The sequence below is a fragment of the Erinaceus europaeus genome, chromosome 9 (assembly GCF_950295315.1).
Source record: "Erinaceus europaeus chromosome 9, mEriEur2.1, whole genome shotgun sequence".
In the NCBI taxonomy this organism is placed as follows: Eukaryota; Metazoa; Chordata; class Mammalia; order Eulipotyphla; family Erinaceidae; genus Erinaceus; species Erinaceus europaeus.
The window spans coordinates 75,106,942-75,130,341 of NC_080170.1; positions in this window are offsets into that span (position 1 = coordinate 75,106,942).

Here is a 23,400-nt window from a genome sequence, read left to right on the forward strand (position 1 = left end):
CCCTAGGAGAGGAATTACTGGGTCATATAGAAGGTCCATGTCTTGCCTTGTGAGAGTTCTCTAGAAATCTCTCTACAGAGGCTGGACCAATTCATATTCCCACCAGCAGTACAGTAGTGTTCCTTTGTCCCCACAGCCTCTCAGCATTTGTTACTGCTGTCCTTTTTGATGTATGCTGTTCTCACAGGAGTGAGGTGGTATCTCAATGTTGTCTTTATTTGCATTTCTCTGACAATCAGCAACATGGAGCAACTTTTCATGTGTTTGTTAGCCTTTTGGATATCTTCTGTAGTGAATGTCCTGTTCATATCCTCTGCCCAATTTTGGATGGGATCATTTGCTTTTTTGTTGCTAAGTTTGCTGAGGTCTTTTATATTTTGGTGATTAGTCTCTTGTCTGATGTATGGCATGTGAAGATCTTCTCCCATTCTGTGAGGGGTCTCCTAGTTTGTGTGACAGTTTCTTTGGCTGTAGAGAAGCCTTTCAACTTGATGTAGTCCCATTGATTTGTTTCTGCTTTAGTCTTCCTTGCAATCGGGTTTGTTTCATCAAAAATGCCCTTGAAGTTTAGGTGGGAAAGTGTTACACCAATATTTTCCTCAAAGTATTTGGTAGATCTGGTCTAACATCCAGGTCCTTGATCCACTTGGAATTTATTTTGGTTTCTGGTGAGATAAGCTGGTTCAGTTTCAGTCTTCTGCATGTTTCAACCCAGTTTTCCCAGCACCATTTATTGTTGAGAGCCTCCTTCATCCATTTAATACTTTAATTGAATTCCCCCTTATCAAAGATTAGATGTCCATAGGTGTGGGAGTTTAGTTCTGGGCTTTCAATTCTGTTCCACTGGTCTGTGTGTCTATTTTTGTTCCAGTGCCAGGCTGTTTTGATGATGATGGCCTTATAATATAGTTTGAGATCTGGTAGGGTGATGCCTCCATTTCTGTTTCTTTTCCTGAAGATGGTTTTGGCAATTCTAGGTGTTTTCTGGTTCCAGATAAATGATTGCAGTTTATGTTCTATTACCTTAAAGAAGCTTAGTGGAACTTTGATGGGTATTGCATTAAATTTGTATATGGCTCTGGGGAAGATATTCATTTTGATGATATTTATTCTTCCAATCCATGAGCATGAGATGTCTTTCCATTTCTTGGTATCATTTTCTATTTCCTTGAATAATGACTCATAGTTTTCAGTATACAAGTCTTTCACTTCTTTAGTCAGGTTTATTCCTAGGTATTTTATTGATTTTTCAGCAACAGTGAATGGGAGTGACATCTGGATATATTCTTCTTTAGTTAGTGTTTAGTTAGTGTTTGCATAAAGAAATGCCACTGATTTTTGTACATTGATTTTGTAGCCTGACACCTTGCTATATTGCCTAATAACTTCCAGTAGCTTTCGGCTGGATTATTTAGGCTTTTCTATGTATACTATCATATCATTTACAAATAGTGAGAACTTGTCTTCTTCCCTTCCATTCTGTATGTATTCCTTTGATTCCTTTCTTTTGCATGATTGCTATGGCAAGAACTTCCAATAATACTTTGAAGAGTAATGGTCATAATGGAAAGTCCTGTCTAGTCCCTGATCTGAGGGGGAATGCTTTCAGCTTCTGTCCATTGAGTAATATTTTGGCTGTAGGTTAGCTATATATGGACTCCACTATCTTGAGTAATTTCCCGTCTATTCCCATTTTTTGTGGTGTTTTGAGCATGAATGGGTATTGGATTTTGTCAAAGGATTTTTCTGCATCTATCGAGATAAACATGTGGTTTTTGGTTTTGCTTTTATTGATGTGGTGAATGACACTGATTAATTTACATATGTTGAACCAGCCTTGAATTCCTGGGATAAAGCCCACTTGGTCATGATGAACAATCTTTTTGATATACTGTTGTATCCTTTAGGCCAGGATCTATTTTGGCATCTATATTCATCAGAGATAGTTTTCCTTTTTTGTTGTGTCCCTATCTGCTTTTGGTATCAGGGTAATGTTGGCTTCATAGAAGGTGGAAGGGAGTGTTCCTGTTTCTTTGATATTTTGGAAGAGCTTTAAAAGTATAGGTATTAACTGTTTCCTGAAAGTTTTGTAGAATTCATTTGTGAAGCCATCTGGTCCAGGACTTTTGTTGTTGGGAAGATTCTTAATAACTGTTTCTATTCTTTGTCTGTGATAGGTGCCTTTACGTTTTGGTGGTCTTCTTGGTTCAGTTTTGGAAGGGCATATGTTTCCAGGAATTCTTCGATTTCTTCCAGATTCTCTAGCTTGGTGGCGTATATATAGTTCTTCACAGAAGTCTGGCTTGATTTTCTGGATTTCTGTGATGTCAGTTGTGATATCTCCTCTATTGTTTACAATTCTATTTATTTGGGTCTTCTCGCTTTTTTTTTTTTTTTTTAGTGAGTCTGGCTAGGGGTTTGTCAATCTTTTTAATTTTTCAAAGAACCAACATTTGTCTTCATTGATCTTTTGTATGGTTCTCTATCGATGTTGTTTATTTCTGCTCTAATTTTAGTGATTTATGTCCTTCTGGTTGGTTTCTAGTCCCTTTATTCTTCTTCCTTTAAGTCCTTAAGGCATGCAGTAAGATCTGTTATTTTAGCTTTTTCTTGTTTTTTAATATGTGATTGTATGGCTATGAGTTTCCCTCTCATTACTGCTTTAGTTGTGTCCCAAATATTTTCATAACTTGTGTCTTTGTTTTAATTTTTTTCCTGGAACATTTGAATTTCTTGCTTGTGTGCCTTTCTGACCCAGTGTTTCTTAAGCAGTATGTTGTTGAGTTTACAAATTCTGTGAATTTTAGTAATTTTCTGTTTGTTGTTGAACGTTAGCTTTACTCCACTGTGGTCTGAGAAGATCCTTGGGATGATTTCAGTGATTTTGAATTTGTTGATACTGTCTTTGTGGCCTAACATGTGGTCTATCCTTGAGGATGTGCTGTGTGTATTTTAAAAGAATGTGTATTCCAGTTTTTTGGGGTGATGGACTCTGAAAATGTTCATGACGTCTAGTCTGTTCATCTCTTCATTTAATTATCTTGTTTCTTTGTTAATTCTCTGCTTTGTTGATCTGTCTAGGTGTGAGAGTGGGGTGTTAAAGTCTCCTACTATTATTGTATTACTATTGATGTATTTTTGTAGTTATTTCAGTACGTGTTTGATGTATTTAGGTGGTCCCTCATTGGGTGCATATACGTTAATAATTGTTAAGTATTCTTGGTTGATTGATCCTCTAATCATTATGTAATGACCTTGCCTATCTTTTATTATTTATTTAATATAAAGTCTGTGGTATCAGACTTTGTTTTGTGGTCCATTAGCCTGTATAATAGTTTTCCATCCTTTCACTTTAAGCCTGTGTTTGTCTTGTTGGGTCAGATGGGATTCTTGCAAGCAGTATATGATTGGGTTGTGTTTTCTGATCCATCCTCCTATTCTGTGCCTTTTAATGGGTGAGTTTAAGCCATTTGACATTTATTGTTATTATGGATTTAATGTATTGTAGTGTCATTATTCAACATTTTTTTATTTGCTCTGATATATGGCAAGTATTATAGTGATGTCCTTGTTTATAAGAGGTTTTTTAGTATCTCTTTCAGGGCAGGCTTGGTGATGGTTGCCTCCTTTAACTGTTGTCTGTCTGAGACGGTTTTGATTCCTCCAATTTCCTCTGTTGGGAAGATTTTAATTCCTCCAATTTCCTCTGTCGGGAAATTGTGAGGATGTGGTTGAGCTTGTAAGGGTTTGACTTGAGGGGACATCCATCCTCTTATCTTATCAGACTTATTATCTACATAACCATTGTTTTGCCTGAAAGACCCCCACCCATCCCATTCTTTTGATCTATCTTCTTTCTACCCTCAAGACCCTCCCTGCCTGCAGGGTATAATTAATCCTACCAGTTAAAACCCTCGCAACAGTTGCTAAAGAAGTTCCTACATTTCCAGCTCCCTTTTGCCTTTTTCTTCCCCTTTCCTAACCATTTCCATTTCTGACATGCCACTTCCAGGTCAGACCTTTAAAAGCCTTGGCTCTCTGATCAACAAAGAATCAAATTGCCTCGTCACCACGAGTCTGTTCCTGAGTCATCTCTCTCATGTTGCCGAGTGAGTAGCACCCCAGACTGGCTTGGCCATGTTCTCTACAAACCAGAGAGTACGTACTCAAGAAAAGGAACCCATATGCCAGCCTGGCACCACTCATCAACAGAAGGTGAGAAAGAAAAAAAGAAAAAAGAAAATCAAAGTAGTTCACTTTCATTATTCTGCATGTTTCAACCCATTTGTTCCAACACCATTAGTTGAAGAGACCCTGCTTTCTCCATTTAATAGTCTGGGCACCTTTGTCAAATATTAGATGTCTATAGGTGTGGGAGCTTACTTCTGGGCTCTCAATTCTATCCACTGGTCAGTGTGTCTATTCATGTTCCAGTACCAAGCAGTTTTTATGACAATGGCCCTATAACACAATTTGAGATCTGGGAGTGTGATGCCTCCGGTTCTGTTCATTCTTCTCAAGATTGTTTTGGAAATTATAGGTCTTTTCTGGTTCCAGAAAAACATTTGTAGGTTTTTATCTATTCTCCTAAAAATGTGCTTGGGATCTTGATGGGGATAGCATCAACTTTGTATGTGGCTCTGGGTAGTATATTCATTGTGATGATGTTAATTCTTCCAACCCATCTTTTTCAGTTTCCTTGAGTAGTGACTCATAACTTTCAGTATACAAGTCTTTCACTTCTTTGGTTAGGTTTACTCCTAGATATTTTATTGTTTTGTTGCTATAGTAAAAGGAATTGATTTCTGGATTTCAACTTCTTCTAACTTAGTGTTTGCATAGAGGAATGCCACTGACTTTTGAATGTTAATTTTGTAGCCTGACGCCTTACTGTATAGCCTGATGATTTCCAAAAGCTTCTTGCTGGATTCCTGAGGTTTTTCTATGTATATTATCATGTAATCTGCAAATAGGGAGAGTTAGACTTCTTCTCTTCCAATCTGTATGCCTTTAATTCTTTGCTCCTGCCTGATTGCTAGGCATGAACTTCCAACACTATGTTGAATAGTAGTGGTGATAGTGGATAGCCCTGTCTAGTACCTGATCTGAGGGGAAATGCTTCCAGTTTTTCACCATTGAGTATTATGTTGGCTGTAGATTTCCTATATATAGACTCCACTATCTTCAGGAATTTTTCATCTATTCCCATTTTTGTAGTGTTTTGATGATAAAAGAATGTTGTATTTTGTCAAAGGCTTTCTCTGCATCTATTGATATGACCATGTGGTTTTTGGTCTTGCTTTTGTTGATATGGTGGATCACATTGAATGATTTATGTATATTAAACCAACATAGGAAATCATTCATTTCTTCCAGGTTCTCGAGCTTGGTGGCATATAGTTATTCATAGACGCCTCGTGTGATATGTTGAATTTATGTGGTGTCTGTTGTGATAGCTCCTCTTTCCTTTATGATCTGATTTATTTGGGTCTTCTCCCTTTTTTGTTTTGTGAGTCTGGCTAAAGGTTTGTTGATTTTGTTCACTCTTTTGAAGAACCAACTTTTACTTTTGTTGATCTTTTGTATGGTTTTCTAATTTTCAATGGTATTGATTTCTGCCCTAACTTTAGTGATTTCTGTCCTTCTGGTTGCTTTAGGGTTTCTTTGTTCTTCTTTTTGTAGGTCTTCAAGGTGTTCGATCAGGCTGTTTATTTGTGCTTTTTCTTGTTTCCTAGTGTGTGCTTGTATGGCTATGAATGTTCGTCTCAGGACTGCCTTAGCTGTGTCCCAAATATTTTGATAGCCTGTGTCTTCATTTTCATTGAACTCTGGAAACATTTTGATTTCTTCCTTTATTTCCTCTTTGATCCAGTAGTTGTTAAGGAGTGTACTGTTGAGCTTCCACATTTTGGGACTGTTACTAGTCTTTTGTTGATTGTTAAGTATTAGTTTCATTCCACTGTGGTCTGAGAAGATGCTTGGAATGATTTCAATGCTCTTGAATTTGCTGATGCTGTCTTTGTGGCCTAGCATATAGTCCGTCCTTGAGAATGACCTGTGTGGACTTTAGTAGAATGTGCATTCTAGTTTCTTGGGGTGAATGACTCTGAAAATGTCCAATAGTTCTACTTTCTATCTCCTCAATTAGTTCCCTCATTTATTTTTTGGTTTTCTACCTGGATGATCTGTCAAGTTGAATGAGTGGCATGTTGAAGTCCCATAGTATTACTGTGTTTCTGATAACACTGCTATAGCTCTTTCAGTAGATGTTTGATGCATTTAGGTGGCTTTTCATTGGGTGTATGGATGGTAATAATTGTTAAGTCCTCTTGATTGACTGATCCTCTGAGCATTAAGTAATGTCCATCTCTATCTTTTTTAATTTTATTGATTTTAAAGTCTATTGTGTCAGATATGAGAATAGCTGTTCCTGCCCTATTTTGGGGCCATTGGCTAGTATGATAGTTTTCCATCCTTTCACTTTGAGACTGTTTGTCTTGTTCAGTAAGCTGGGTTTCCTGTAGACAACATATTTTGGGGTTGTGTTATCTTCCTTCTCTGTGCCACTTAATAAGTTAATTCAAGCCATTGACATTTATTGATATCATAGAGTGAAGGTATTTTTTTAATTTATTTTTTATTTAAGAAAGGATAACAAATCCATAGTGACAAATCCATAGGTAGGAGGGGTACAAATCCATAGGGTGGGAGGGGTACAAGTCCACACAATTCCCACCACCCAATCTCCATATCTCACCCCCTCCCCTGATAGCTTCCCCATTCTCTATCCCTCTGGGAGCATGGACCCAGGGTCATTGTGGGTTGCAGAAGGTAGAAGGTCTGGCTTCTGTAATTGCTTCCCCGCTGAACATGGACATTGACTGGTCAGTCCATACTCCCAGTCTGCCTCTCTCTTTCCCTAGTAGGGTGGGTCTCTGGGGAAGCAGAGCTCCAGGGACATTGGTGGGGTCTCCAGTCCAGGGAAGACTGGCTGGCATCCTGATGGCATCTGGAACCTGGTGACTGAAAAGAGAGTTAACATACAAAGCCAAACAAATTGTTGAGCAATCATGGACCCAAAGCTTGGAATAGTGGAGAGGAAGTGTTAGGGGGGTACTCACTGCAAACTCTAGTGTACTTCTGCTTTCAGGTATATATTTTGCAGTAGTTTACAGATACGTGTGAACATATGCTCTCTCTCACAGAAACTCGTGTATATCTAGGTTTTGGGACTTTGTTAGAAAGTGAACCACCTGGGATGTAATTAGAGAATACTATGAAAGGAAAGGTCTCACCCGAGTAATGAAGCTGAAGGGTTGTCATTCCACACATGAAGTCTCTGGACACAGTCTGAGCTGAAGCATGTTGAGGTGGCAATCGTTGTGTTGATTAGGTTGCGATCTGCAAATGCAATATTATTTGATATGGATTGGGAGAGGCATACAGGAAAGTGGGCCCTAGCCAAAGGTTCAAGGACTGGGGGAAGTAGAGGCTCCATAGTGGAGATGTGAGATTCCTGCTACTTTAGGGTTCCAAAAGACAATGGATAGTTAATGTTATCATCACATTATTTGGTAATTGGGTTAACTTTGAAAAGTCCTTTTGTTAGGGTTTGCTGTACAATACCCAGTATCTTGTATATAGTTGTGCTATTGGTTGCTTCTGATCTACTTGGTCTAGGTTTTTGAGAGAGTCCACACATCAAATACACATCCTATATATTAAAAAGACTCTGTGTTTTAAATACTTTGAGACATACAATTAATTTTCCCCCTCTAATATTAATTATATAGTGATTTATATGACTACACTTTACAGGAGTGTACATAAACACCCAACCAAAAAGAGGTGTGTACTCCTATGTTCATAGCAGCACAATTCATAATAGCTAAAACCTGGAAGCAACCCAGGTGCCCAACAACAGATGAGTGGTTGAGAAAACTGTAGTATATATACACAATGGAATACTATGTAGCTATCAAGAACAATGAACCCACCTTCTCTGACCCATTTTGGATAGAGCTAGAAGGAATTATATTAAGTGAGCTAAGTCAGAAAGATAAAGATGAGTATGGGATGATCCCACTCATCAACAGAAGTTGACTAAGAATATCTGAAAGGGAAACTAAAAGCAGGACCTGATCAAATTGTAAGTAGGGCACCAAAGTAAAAACCCTGTGGTGAGGGGTAGACATGCAGCTTCCTGGGCCAGTGGGGGGTGGGAGTGGGTGGGAGGGATGGGTCACTATCTTTTGGTGGAGTGAAGGTATTTTAATGTCATTATTGTAGATTTTTAGATTGTTCTGATAGATGGCATATTTATGGTGGTCTGAGTATTTATAGGAGACTTTTAAGAACTTCTTTTAGGGTAGGCTTGGTAATAGTTGATTATTTCAACCATTGCTTGTTTGAGACAAGACATGACAGTCTGGAAGGATACAGTAGTCTTATTGGAAGCCTTACTCATTGATCACTCCAGAGATATCTTACCATTCTCTTCTGGACTGTATGTATACTCTTTGTGTGGAGAAAGATTTCTGCTAATCTTATGGGTTTTCCTCTTTAGGTGACTTTGTTTTTTTCTTGCAGCCTTCAGGATACTTTCTTTATCCTTATTCCTTTCCATTATAAATATGATGTCTCTTGGTGTCTTTAAGTCTTGGTTAATTCTGTTTGGGACACTCTGGGCTTCTTGAACCTTTATGTCTTTTGTGTTGTCTAGATTAGAGATGTTCTCAGCTATTATGTCCTGTAGAATGCTTTCTTCCCCTCCTTCTCTTTCTTCCTCTGCTATGCCAATAATACATATATTATTTATTTTGAAGTCATCCCACATGTCTCTATTGTTGTTTAGAGCATCTCTTAGTCTATTTTTGAGATATCTTCCTTCTTTTTTAGTTGTCTCTAATTATTCCTCGATCTTGTTAATTCTGTTTTCTGCCTTATTTATTCTATTTTCTCTCCCCTCTAATGTTTTCTGTAGTTCATATATTTTGTTACCCTTTTCTGGTACTGTTTTAGCCTGTTCAGCTAGTTATGTTCTTAGCTTCATGACTGCAGCTTTCAGGTCTCTATAACCTTGAGATAGCTAGTGTTTTCCTCCAGAGTCTCATTTGTTGTTTTTACATTTCTTATGACAATTCTTTCAAACTCTTTACTCTCTCCTCTGACTATTTCCTTAACTAGCCGTTAGATGTTCATCTCATTATTCTATACTTCACACTTTGCGGGGGCTTTTAGTTGGATTTTGTTCTGGTTCATTTCTCTAATCTTTCATCTTGTTGGTTTTACCATTCTATATAGTATATTATGAGGTTCCTCTCTCTCTCTGAGTACTTTTCAACTTAGTGATCACTCTTGCCTGGATTGACTTGTGTCTACAAAAAGTACTTAAAGAGTTCTCAGTTGTGGAAGTTAACAGTTGTTTCACTATTATTTGAATCCCTGAGTTGAAGTACAGTGACTGTTAAAACCTCTTTTGTTCTCTTTCTTCCCTAAGGGATATGGAAGCCTGAGGATTTTTAACTATAAGTAGGCTTCTTAGCTTAATCACTCACTGCTGACCAAGAGATAACTCAGGGTGGGGGAGAGATAGTATTGTGGTTATACAAAGAGACTCCCACATCCCAAGGATCCAAAGCACAGGGCTCAATTCAGCTTTTCTGCCAAGCCCATCAGCACTGCTGGACCTTTGAGTTTCCAAACAAGTCCCATTAATAGTCTGTAGGTTCTGAAGTAATCATTCACCATGCTTTCATTGGAGAACAATGTAGAAAGGCTCCCACCACACAGCCCCACCACTAGGCCACTGGGGTGTAGATCTCCTGAGTTTCCTTGTTAGTTTTCTGCCCCCTGATGTCATCACAGGGTCTCCTCCCTGCTGTCCCAGCCTCTGAAGGCAATAGTAATGGAGACTCAAAATTGCATTTTATGAGCCTTAGGGGAGTCCTCTCTTACCTTCAGCAGTCTTTTTGTTGGTAAAACAGAGTGGAGGTGGTGCCTCAACTAGTAAACTTCCAGTCTGTTACCAACCACTCACGAGTAGAAATAAGCTTTAGCCCCTGTAATCTCTCCTTAGGCTTCTCTCTATCAATGAGCCACACATGCTTGCACTCACCAGTGATTTATTAGGTTCCCAAAGTCATCTAGTACTATTTTGTTTCAGTCCCAGGTGATCTCCTTTGGTATTCCTGGTTGAGCCAGGAGAGGAGAGGAGAGAAACACAGCTGCTGCTGCTCTGTAGCCCCATCTCCAGAAATCTCCAGGACTATATTTTGTCTTCCATATGGATTCTTCAGAAAATGAGTTTGCATTTTAGACCCAATTCAAATATTTGTGGAAACATTAGACAAGTGAACAATGTCTGTGGACTGAATTTAATTTTTTTAAATTTTTAATTGTTTTATTTTTTAATTGGGGAATTAATCTTTTACATTCAAAAGTTAAGTACAAAAGTTTGTACATACATAACATTCCCCAGTTTCCCATATAACAATACAACCCCCACTAGGTACTCTGAATACTTCCTGGATCTGTATTCTCCCCCACCCACCCACCCCAAGTCTTTTACTTTGGTGCAATACACCAATTCCAGTTCAGGTTCTACTTGTGTTTTCTTTTCTGATCTTGTTTTTCAGCTTCTGCCTGAGAGTGAGATCATCCCATATTCATCCTTCTGTTTCTAACTTATTTCACTCAACATGATTTTTTTCAAGGTCCATCCAAGATTGGCTGAAAATGCTGAAAGCACCATTTTTTACAGCTGAGTAGTATTCCATTGTATATATATATCACAACTTGCTCAGCCACTCATCTGTTGTTGGACACCTGGGTTACATCCAGGTTTTGGCTATTACAAATTGTGTTGCCAAGAACATATGTGTACACAGATCTTTTTGGATGGATATGTTGGGTTCCTTAGGATATATCCCCAGGAGAGAAATTGCAGGATCATAGCGTAGGTCCATTTCTAGCCTTCTGAGAGTACTTCAGACTGTTCTCCACAGAGGTTGGACCAATTGACATTCCCACCAGCAGCATAGGAGTGTTCCTTTGACCCCATACCCTCTCCAGCATTTGCTGCTGTTATCTTTTCTGATGTATGACATTCTCACAGGAGTGAAGTGATATCTCATTGTTGTCTTTATTTCCATTTCTCTGACAATCAGAGACCTGGAGCATTTTTTCATGTGTTTCTTGGCCTTTTGGATTTCTTCTGTGGTGAATATTCTGTCCATTTCCTCCCCCCCCATTTTTGGATGGGGTTATTTGTTTTCTTGTTGTTGAGTTTGGCAAGCTCTTTATATATTTTGGTTATTAGCCTCTTCTCTGATGTATGGCATGTAAAGATCTTCACCCATTCTGTGAGGGGTCTCTTGGTTTGGGTAGTGGTTTCCTTTGCTGTGCAGAAGCTTTTTAATTTGATGTAGTCCCATAGGTTTATACTTGCCTTAGTCTTCCTTGTAATTGGATTCGTTTCATTGAAGATGTCTTTAAACTGTATGTGGAAAAGAGTTCTGCCAATATTTTCTTCTAAGTATCTGATAGTTTCTGGTCTAACATCCAAGTCCTTCATTCACTTGGAATTTACTTTTGTATTTGGTGAAATACAGTGGTTCAGTTTCTTTCTTCTGCATGTTTCAACCCATTTGTTCCAACAACATTTCTTGAAGAGACTCTGCTTTCCGTATTTAATAGTCTGGGCCCCTTTGTCAAAGATTAGATGTTCAGAAGTGTGGGGGCTCACTTCTGGGTTCTCAACTCTATTCCACTGGTTGGTATGTCTATTCATGTTCCAGTACCAAGCAGTTTTTATAACAATGGCCCTATAATACAATTTGAGATGTGGGAGTGTGATGCCTCCGGTTCTGTTCTTTCTTCTCAAGACTGTTTTGGCAATTATAGGTCTTTTCTGGTTCCAGATAAACATTTGTATCATTTGTTCTATTCTCCAAAAAAATGTGCTTGGGATCTTGATGGGGATAGCATTAAATTTGTAGATGGCTCTGGGTAGTATATTCCCTTTGATGATGTTAACTCTACCAACCCATGAATATGGAATATCTTTCCACTTCTTTGTGTCTTTTTCAATTTCCTTGAGTAGTGACTCATAATTTTCAGTATACAAGTCTTTCACTTCTTTGGTTAGGTTTACTCCTAGATATTTTACTGTTTTTGTTGCTATAGTAAAAGGAATTGATTTCTGGATTTCAACTTCTTTTAACTTAGTGTTTGCATAGAGGAATGCCACTGACTTTTGAATGTTAATTTTGTAGCCTGACAGCTTACTGTATTGCCTGATGATTTCCAAAAGCTTCTTGCTGGATTCCTGAGGTTTTTCTGTGTATACTATCATGTCATCTGCAAATAGGGAGAGTTAGACTTCTTCTCTTCCAATCTGTATCCCTTTAATTCCTTGCTCCTGCCTGATTGCTATGGCAAGAACCTCCAACACTATGTTGAATAGTAATAGTGATAGTGGGCAGGCCTGTCTAGTACCTGATCTGAGTGCTTCCAGTTTTTCACCATTGAGTATTATGTTGGCTGTAGGTTTGCTATATATAGATTCCACTATCTTCAGGAATTTTCTGTCTATTCCCATTTTTTGTAGTGTTTTGATCATAAAGGGATGTATTTTGTCAAAGGCTTTCTCTGCATCTATTGTTATGACCATGTGGTTTTTGGTCTTGCTGTTGTTGATGTGGTGGATCACATTGATTGATTTACATATATTAAACCAACTTTGCATGCCTGGGATAAACCCCACTTGGTCATGATGAACAGTCTTTTTAATATACTGCTGTATCCGGTTGGCTAGAATTTTGTTCAATATTTTAGCATCTATGTTCATCAGAGATATTGGTCTGTAGTTTTCTTTTTTGGTTGTGTCCCTGTCTGATTTTGGTATCAGAGTGATGTTAGATTCATAGAAGTTGGAAGGGAATATTCCAGTGTCTTCAATCTTCTGGAAGACTTTTAAAAGTAGAGGTATTAGTTCTTTGAAGGTTTTGTAGAATTCATTTGTAAAACCATCTGGTCCAGGACTTTGATTTTTGGGGAGATTTTTGATGACTGTTTCAATTTCATTAGCTGTGATGGGCCTATTCATGTTACCCACTTCCTCTTTATTTAGTTTTGGAAGTTCATGGGTATCTAGGAAATCATCCATTTCTTCCAGGTTCTCTAGCTTGGTGGCGTATAGTTGTTCATAGAAGCCTCACATGATATGTTGAATTTCTGCAGTGTCTGTTGTGATAGGTCCTCTTTTCTTTATGATCTGATTTATTTGGGTCTTCTCCCTTTTTTGTTTTGTGAGTCTGGCTAAAGGTTTGTTGATTTTGTTCACTCTTTTGAAGAACTAACTTTTACTTTTGTTGATCTTTTGTATGGTTTTCTTATTCTCAATGTTATTTATTTCTGCCCTAACTTTAGTGATTTCTGTCCTGCTTGCTTTAAGGTTCATTTGTTCTTCTACTTCTAGGTATTTAATATGTGCAATCAGGCTGTTTATTTGTGCTTTTTCTTGTTTCCTAATGTGTGCTTGTATGGCTATGAATGTTCATCTCAGGACTGCCTTAGCTGTGTCCCAAATATTTTGATAGCCTATGTCCTTATTTTCATTGAACTCTGGAAACATTTTGATTTCTTCCTTTATTTCCTCTTTGTCCCAGTAGTTGTTAAGGAGTGTACTGTTGAGCTTCCACATTTTGGGACTGTTACTAATCTTTTGTTGATTGTTAAGTGTTAGTTTCATACCACTGTGATCTGAGAAGATGCTTGCGATGATTTCAATGCTCTTGAATTTGCTGATGCTGTCTTTGTGGCCTAACATATAGTCTATCCTTGAGAATGACCCATGTGGATTTGAGTAAAATATGTATTGCAATTTCTTGGAATGAATGACTCTGAAAATGTCCAATAGTTCTAGTTTATCTATCTCCTCATTTAGCTCCCTATGTCTTTATTGATTTTTCTGCCTGGATCATCTGTCAAGTTGAGAGAGTGGGGTGTTGAAGTCCCCCACTATGACTGTGTTGCTGTTAATATATTGCTGTAGCTCTTTCAGTAGACATTTGATGTATATAGATGGCTTCTCTTTGGGTGCATAGATGTTAATAATTGTTAACTCCTCTTGATTGATCCTCTGAGCATTAAGTAGTGCCCATTCCTATCTTTTTTAATCTTATCTATTTTAAAGTCTATCGTGTCAGATATGAGAATAGCTCTGTAGGTGACTCTTTGTTTTTCTTTTGCAGCCTTCAGGATCCTTTCCTTACTTATTTCTTTATTCCTTTCCATTCTAAATATGATGTGTCTTGGTGTCTTTACATCTGGGTTAATTCTGTTTGGGACGCTCTTGGCTTCTTGAATCTTTATGTCTTTGATGTTGTCTAGAGAAGTTTTCAGCTATTATGGCCTGAAGAATGCTTTCTTCCTCTCCCTCTCTGTCTTCCTCTGGTAAGCCAATAATGAGTATATTGTTTCTTTTGAAGTCATCCCATAGGTCTCTATTGTTGTTTTCAGCATCTCTTAATCTCTTTTTGAGTCTCTTACTTCTTTTTTCATTGTCTCTAATTCATCCTTGATCTTGATAATTCTGTCTTCATCCTCATTGATTCTATTCTCTCTCCCCTCTACTTTTTTCTGGAGTTCATCTATTTTTTTCCTGTTCTGATACTGTTTTAGCTTGTTCAGCTATGAATTTAATTTTTGATGTTGACAAGGTTTATAATATGATTACAGATATGGTGATGGAGGGGGTATGGTATTAGAGATCAATATCAATGTGATTGTCATTGAAATTGATGCACAAACTACACTGGAGAAATCTGAGGTTGATTTAGTAGGAGCTCTAGCTGTGCGGATATATTTTATGGGCCCTAGGTCAGATCAATGGAGTTAACAATTAATGGTTTTTCTATAATTTCCTCATGCCTACTACTACTCTCTGCCCTAATACATCTTTCTAACCCTATTCTATACTCTTGACACCATTTTTCCAGACAATATTTTTAGTTCATTTGTATGTTAGTTATCAAGCTCAGGCACAAATTACTAAAATCATGGGTCCCTTGGAATATTCCTAAAACAGACTTTGTAGACTACTAATTTCATCTGCTGTATTCCTATATTTGGGTTCCTGTTAATTAAACAATTTTTTCTGCTTTATATCTTACTGCCTTTCAGCCACCAATTTGAAGACACTGGTTTGATTCCATCCTGGCTTCTCTGGGCAGACAACCTCATCATTGAATCCCAGAACTTCACCTCTGCAGAGCACTACCCCCCTAGGGAAAGACAGAAACAAACTGGGGTTATGAATCAGCCTATCCTTGTCCATGCCCAGTGAAGAGAAGCAATTACAGAAGCCTGACTTTCTGCACCCCATAAAGAATTTGGTCCATATTCCCAGTTGGATAAAGAATAGGGCAATTTCCAGTGGAAGGGATGGGACACAGAATTCTAGTGGTGGGAACTGTGTGGAATTATTCTCTTTTTACCTTTCAATCTTGTCAATCATTATTAAATCACTGATAAATAATTTTAAAAGATGTGGTTTATATACACAATAGGATACTATTCAGATACTTAAAAAATGAATTCCTGTGGTCAGGTTGAGCACATATTATCATACTTGAGGACACAGATTTAAGGGCCCAGGGTGGGGGAAGCTTCATGAGTGGTAAAGCAGTGGTGTCTTTCTTCCTTTCTTCCTCTTTGTCTCCCCTCCCTCTCAATCTATCTGCCTCTATTTAAAAAAAAAAGAAAGAAATCTTACCATTTGCAGCAATACATATGGACCTAGAGAGTATTATGATTATTGAAGTAATGAAAAGATAAATGCCATATGATTTCAATCATACATGGTTTATAGAGAAAACAAAGAGATGACTTAATAATAAAACATGAACTTTTGGACCTAAGACTAATTAGTGTTTACTAAAATGGAAGTGGGGAGGGGAGTGGGGAAATTGGGACAAAGGGAATGTATTCATGAGATGGGATAGACCTGGACTTTTAGTGGTGGTAGATACTGTAGTATATATTGTAGTTTATATAGCATCTTTTTTTCTCATAATATTTTTTACTTTATATTTTTACCACATAACAGGGTATCTACTTGATTATTTTGCTCTGGTACCTTCTTTTCTTCATCATTATTGAGGAGAAAGTTAATGGTTATAGAGCATTTGTTAATACATGGGTATAACTCATCATGTAACAAGTTCTCAAGATTCCCTCCAACCCCCTCATTTCCCAGAATCCTCTTCTTTAGTAAAATACATGACACCCAGTCCACATTTCATTTTGTGATTTCTTTCTCTGTCCTTATTTAGCATCTTGTTTTTTCAATGATACGTACTTGAAACACGTGTTATATTGCAATACTGTCTCAGTAAAAAGAAAGAGGGATACAGTTAAACAGGACAGGAGAAAACCATCTCAGAAAAATTTTTCTTTTTTTTTTCTTTTTTCTGTCACTTAGGATTATTGCTGGGGTACTGTGCTGGCACTATGAATCTATTATTCCTGGTAGCCAGTTTCTTCCTTCCTGCCTACCTTCCTTCCTTTCTTCCTCTCTTTCTTCTTATTTGGTGTCTTTCATTCATTCCTTTTTCCTGTCTTTCTATTATTCTTGATAGGATAGAGAGAAATTGAGAAGGGAGTAGAGATGAGAGAGGAAGAAATATAGACACCTGCAGACCTGTTTCACTGTTCATGAAGCTTCCTTTCTGTAAGTCTGTTAACATCTTTAAACTGCATTTGACCCATGGACTGGGCTGAACTGCTATCATTCCAAGAAGTCAACAAACAGGAAAAGATGCTTTTTAAAGAAGTTATTAAAGAAAGCTTTTACTTTGACTTTGACCTCTTTACCTGATCACTACCTTGTGACCTTTATCTGACCATTACCTCACCCATTACCTCATCTTCCATGACTTTGGCTTTCTTTTTCCATTTATTAGATTCCACCACATGCTCCATACCCATCCTTGAGACATATTTTAAGTTTGTTTTTTTAATTCCATTTTATTTTATTTTATTTATTTTTTTGGAATACCCCTTCATTATTTACATCTTTTTAAATCAGATTTTAAATTAAATCGAACATATTTTGTGCATATTTTTCTATATTTATATCATAATGTTTCTTTTTATGTGTGCTGGTATAACTGGCATTGTGTTTTTTTAATTTATAAAAAGGAAGCATTGACAAAACCAGGATAAGAGGGGTACATCTTCACACAATTCCCACCATCAGAACTCCCCATCACATCCCCTCCCCTGATAGCTTTCCTATTCTTTCTTTCTTTCTTTCTTTCTTTCTTTCTTTCTTTCTTTCGGAATTAGTGTTTTATATTCAACAGTAAATACAATAGTTTGTACATGCATAACATTTCTCAGTTTTCCATATAACAAGACAAACACCACAAGGTCTTCTGTCATCCTTCTTGGATCTGTATTCTCCCCACCCACCACAGAGTCTTTTATTTTTGGTGCAATACACCAATTCCCTTTCAGGTTCTACTTGTGTTTTCTTTTCTAATTTTGGTTTTCAACCTCTGCCTGAGAGTGAGATCATCCCATATTCATCCTTCTGTTTCTGACTTATATCACTTAACATGAATTTTTCAAGGTCCATCCAAGATTGGCTGAAAACGGTGAAGTCACCATTTTTTTATAATTGAGTAGTATTCCATTGTGAATATATATGTATGTACTTATGTATGTATATGTACATCACAACTTGCTCAGCCACTCATCTGTTGTTGGGCACCTGGGTTGCCTCCAAGTTTTGTCTATTACAAATTGTGCTGCTAAAAACATATGTGTACACAGAACTTTTTGGATGGATGTGTTGGATTCCTTAGGATATATCCCCAGGAGAGGAATTGCAGGATCATAGGGTAGATCCATTTCTAGCCTTCTGAGAGTACTTCAGACTGTTCTCCACAGAGGTTGGACCAAGTGACATTCCCACCAGCAGTGTAGAAGGGTTCCTTTGACCCCAAAACATCTCCAGCATTTGCTGCTGTTACCTTTTCTGATGTATGACATTTTCACAGGAGTGAAGTGGTATCTCATTGTTGTCTTTATTTCCATTTCTCTGACAATCAGAGACACAGAGCATTTTTCATGTGTTTCTTGGCCTTTTGGATCTCTTCTTTGGTGACTATTCTGTCCATGTCATCCCCCATTTTTGGATGCGGTTATTTGTTGTCTTGTTGTTGAGATTTGCGAGTTCTTTGTATATTCTGGTTATTAGCCTATTGTCTGAAGTATGGCATGTAAATATCTCCCATTCTGTAAGGGGAATCTTGGTTTGAGTAGTAGTTTCTTTATCTGTGCAGAAGCTTTTTAATTTGATGTAGTCAAAGCATAAGGTTTATGCTTGCCTTAGTATTCTTTGTAATTGGATTCGTCTCACTGAAGACAACTTAAAAATGTATGTGGAAAAGAGTTCTGCCAATATTGTCCTATAAGTATCTTATAGTTTGTGGTCTAACATCCAAGTCCTTGATGCACTTGAAATTTACTTTTGTATTTGGTGAAATACAGTGGTTCAGTTTCTTTCTTCTGCATGTTTCAACCTACTTGTTCCAACGCCATTTGTTTAAGAGACTCTGGTTTCCCCATTTAATAGTCTGGGCACCATTGTCAAAGAAGAGATGTCCATAGATGTGGGGGCTTACTCCTGGGCTCTCAATTCTATTCCACTGGTCAGTATGTCTATTCATGTTCCAGTATCAAGAAGTTTTTATAACAATGGCCCTATAATACAATTTGAGATGTGGGAGTGTGATGCCTCCGGTTCTGTTCTTTCTTCTCAAGACTGTTTTGGCAATTATAGGTCTTTTCTGGTTCCAGATAAACATTTGTATCATTTGTTCTATTCTCCTAAAAAATGTGCTTGGGATCTTGATGAGAATAGCATTAAATTTGTAGATGGCTCTGAGTAGTATATTCATTGTGATGATGTTAATTCTTCCAACCCATGAACACGGAATATCTTTCCACTTCTTTGTGTCTTTTTCAATTTCCTTGAGTAGTGACTCGTAATTTTCAGTATACAAGTCTTTCACTTCTTTGGTTAGGTTTACTCCTAGATATATTGTTTTTGTTGCTATAGTAAAAGGAATTGATTTCTGGATTTCAATTTCTTCTAGCTTAGTATTTGCATAGAGGAATGCCACTGACTTTTGAATGTTAATTTTGTAGCCTGACACCTTACTGTATTGCCTGATGATTTCCAAAAGCTTCTTGCTGGATTCCTGAGGTTCTTCTATGTATATTATCATGTCACCTGCAAATAGGGAGAGTTAGACTTCTTCTCTTCCAATCTGTATGCCTTTGATTCCTTGCTCCTGCCTGATTGCTATGGCAAGAATTTCCAACACTATGTTGAATAGTAATGGTGATAGTGGGCAGCCCTATCTAGTACCTGATCTGAGTGCTTCCAGTTTTTCACCATTGAGTATTATGTTGGCTGTAGGTTTGCTATATATAGATTCCACTGTCTTCAGGAATTTTCCATCTATTCCAATTTTTGTAGTGCTTTGATCATAAAGGGATATTGTTTTTTGTCAAAGGCTTTCTCTGCAACTATTGATATGACCATGTGGTCTTTGGTGTTGCTTTTGTTGATGTGTTAGATCATGTTGATATATTTACCTATATTAAACCAACTTTGCATGCCTGGGATAAACCCCACTTGGTCATGATGAACAGTCTTTTTTTTTTTTTTACCTTTTTTTTTATTATTTTTTTTTAAATTTTTTTTATTTAAGAAAGGATTAATTAACAAAACCATAGGGTAGGAGGGGTACAACTCCACACAATTCCCACTGCCCAATCTCCATATCCCACCCCCTCCCCAGTAGCTTTCCCATTCTCTATCCCTCTGGGAGCATGGACCCAGGGTCATTGAGGGTTGCAGAAGGTAGAAGGTCTGGCTTCTGTAATTGCTTCCCCGCTGAACATGGGCGTTGACTGGTCAGTCCATACTCCCAGTCTGCCTCTCTCTTTCCCTAGTAGGGTGGGTCTCTGGGGAAGCTGAGCTCCAGGACACATTGGTGGGGTCTTCAATCCAGGGAAGCCTGGCTAGCATCCTGATGGCATCTGGAACCTGGTGACTGAAAAGAGAGTTAACATACAAAGCCAAACAAATTGTTGAGCAAACATGGAACCAAAGCTTGGAATAGTGGAGAGGAAGTGTTAGGGAGGGTACTCACTGCAAACTCTAGTATACTTCTGCTTTCTTACTTTGGTGCCATACTCCAAACTCAGTCAATTTCTGCTTTGCGTTTCTACTTCTTTTTTTTTTTACATGCATAACATTCCCCACATTCCCATTTAACAATACAACCCCCACTATTTCATTCATCATTTTGAACAGTCTTTTTAATATACTGCTGTATCCAGTTGGCTAGAATTTTGTTCAATATTTTAGCATCTGTGTTCATTAGAGATATTGGTCTGTAGTTTTCTTTTTTGGTTGTGACCCTGTCTGATTTTGGTATCAGAGTGATGTTAGATTCATAGAAACTGGAAGGGAGTATTCCAGTGTCTTCAGTCTTCTGGAAGACTTTTAAAAGTAGAGGTATTAGTTCTTTGAAGGTTTTGTAGAATTCATTTGTAAAACCATCTGGTCCAGGACTTTAATTTTTGGGGAGATTTTTGATGACTGTTTTAATTTCATTAGCTGTGATGGGCCTGTTCATGGCCTGTGATGGGCCTATCCACTTCCTCTTTATTTAGTTTTGGAAGTTCATGGGTATCTAGGAAATCGTCCATTTCTTCCAGGTTCTCTAGCTTGGTGGCATATAGTTGTTCATAGAAGCCTCGCATGATATGTTGAATTTCTGCAGTGTCTGTTGTGATAGGTCCTCTTTTCTTTATGATCTGATTTATTTGGGTCTTCTCCCTTTTTTGTTTTGTGAGTCTGGCTAAAGGTTTGTCAATTTTGCTCACTCTTTTGAAGAACCAACTTTTACTTTTGTTGATCTTTTGTATGGTTTTCTAATTTTCAATGGTATTGATTTCTGCCCTAACTTTAGTGATTTCTGTTCTTCTGGTTGCTTTAGGGTTTCTTTGTTCTTCTTTTTGTAGGTCTTCAAGGTGTTCGATCAGGCTGTTTATTTGTGCTTTTTCTTGTTTCCTAGTGTGTGCTTGTATGGCTATGAATGTTCGTCTCAGGACTGCCTTAGCTGTGTCCCAAATATTTTGATAGCCTGTGTCTTCATTTTCATTGAACTCTGGAAACATTTTGATTTCTTCCTTTATTTCCTCTTTGATCCAGTAGTTGTTAAGGAGTGTACTGTTGAGCTTCCACATTTTGGGACTGTTACAAGTCTTTTGTTGATTGTTAAGTGTTAGTTTCATTCCACTGTGGTCTGAGAAGATGCTTGGGATGATTTCAATGCTCTTGAATTTGCTGATGCTGTCTTTGTGGCCTAGCATATAGTCTATCCTTGAGAATGACCCATGTGGACTTGAGTAAAATGTGTATTCCAGTTTCTTGGGATGAATGACTCTGAAAATGTCCAATAGTTCTAGTTTATCTATGTCCTCATTAAGCTCCCTTATGATTTTATTGATTTTCTGCCTGGATCATCTGTCAAGTTGAGAGAGTGGGGTGTTGAAGTTCCCTACTATGACTGTGTTGCTGTTAATATATTGCTGTAGCTCTTTCAGTAGACATTTGATGTATTTGGATGGCTTCTCTTTGGGTGCATAGATGTTAATAATTGTCAACTCCTCTTGATTGACTGATCCTCTAAGCATTAAGTAGAGGCAATTCCTATCTTTTTAAATCTTATCTATTTTAAAGTCTATCATGTCAGATATGAGAATAGCTGATCCTTCCCTTTTTTGTGGGCCATTGACCTGTATGATAGTTTTCCATCCTTTCACTTTAAGTCTGTGTTTGTCTTGTTTAGTTAGGTGGGTTTCCTGTAGACAACATATTGTTGACTTGTGTTTTCTGATCCATATTCATACTCTGTGCCTCTTAATAGGTGAATTCAGGCCATTGACATATATTGATATCAAAGATTGAAGATATATTAACCCAATTCCTGTAAAGTTTTAGAGCATTCTGATATATGTCCTATTTATGGTGGTCTGAGTGTTTATAGGAGACCTTTCAGAACTCCTTTAAGGGAAGACTTGCTGATAGTTGATTCCTTCAACTGTTGCTTGTCTGAGAAGGTTTTGATGCCTCCATCTAGTCTGAAAGACAGTCTAGCAGGATACAGTATTCTTGGGTGAAAGCCTTTCTCATTGAGTACTCGATAGATATCTTGTCATTCTCTTCGGGCCTGTAGTGTTTTTGTGGAGAAGGTCTGCTGCTAATCTTATGGGTTTTCCTCTGTAGGCGACTCTTTGTTTTTCTTTTGCAGCTTTCAGGATCCTTTCTTTATTTATTTCTTTATTCCTTTCCATTCTAAATATGATGTGTCTTGGTGTCTTTACGTCTGGGTTAATTCTGTTTGGGACCCTCTGGGCTTCTTGAACCTTTATGTCTTTGATGTTGTCTAGACTAGAGAAGTTTTCAGCCTGATGAATGCTTTCTTCATCTCCCTCTCTTTCTTCCTCTGGTAAGCCAATAATGCGTATATTGTTTCTTTTGAAGTCATCCCATAAGTCTCTGTTGCTGTTTTCAGTATCTCTTAATCTCTTTTTGAGATCTCTTAATTCCCTTTCAGTTGTCTCTAATCATCCTCGATCTTGCTAATTCTGACTTCAGCCTCATTGATTCTAGTCTCTCTCCCCTCTACTGTTTTCTGGATTTCATCTATTTTGGTACCCTGTTCTGATACTTGTTCAGCTAGTTGTGCTTTTAGCTCAGCTATTTTAGCTTTCAGCTCTCTAATAACCTTGAGAGATAACTAGCGTTTTTGTCCAGAGTCTCATTTGTTGTTTCTGCATTTCTGATAACAATTCTTTTTTTTAAGAGTATTTAATTTTTATTTTATTTTTTTAATTTTTTAATTTATTTTATTTTTTATTTAAGAAAGGATTAATTAACAAAACCATAGGGTAGAAGGGGTACAATTCCACACAATTCCCACCACCCAATCTCCATTTCCCACCCCCTCCCCTGATTGCTTTCCCATTGTCTATCCCTCTGGGAGCATGGACCCAGGGTCATTGTGGCTTGCAGAAGGTAGAAGGTCTGGCTTCTGTAATTGCTTCCCCGCTGAACATGGGCATTGACTGGTCGGTCCATACTCCCAGTCCGCCTCTCTCTTTCCCTAGTAGGGTGGGTCTCTGGGGAAGTGGAGTTCCAGGACACATTGGTGGGGTCTTCAGTCTAGGGAAGCCTGGCCGGCATCCTGATGACATCTGGAACCTGGTGACTGAAAAGAGAGTTAACATACAAAGCCAAACAAATTG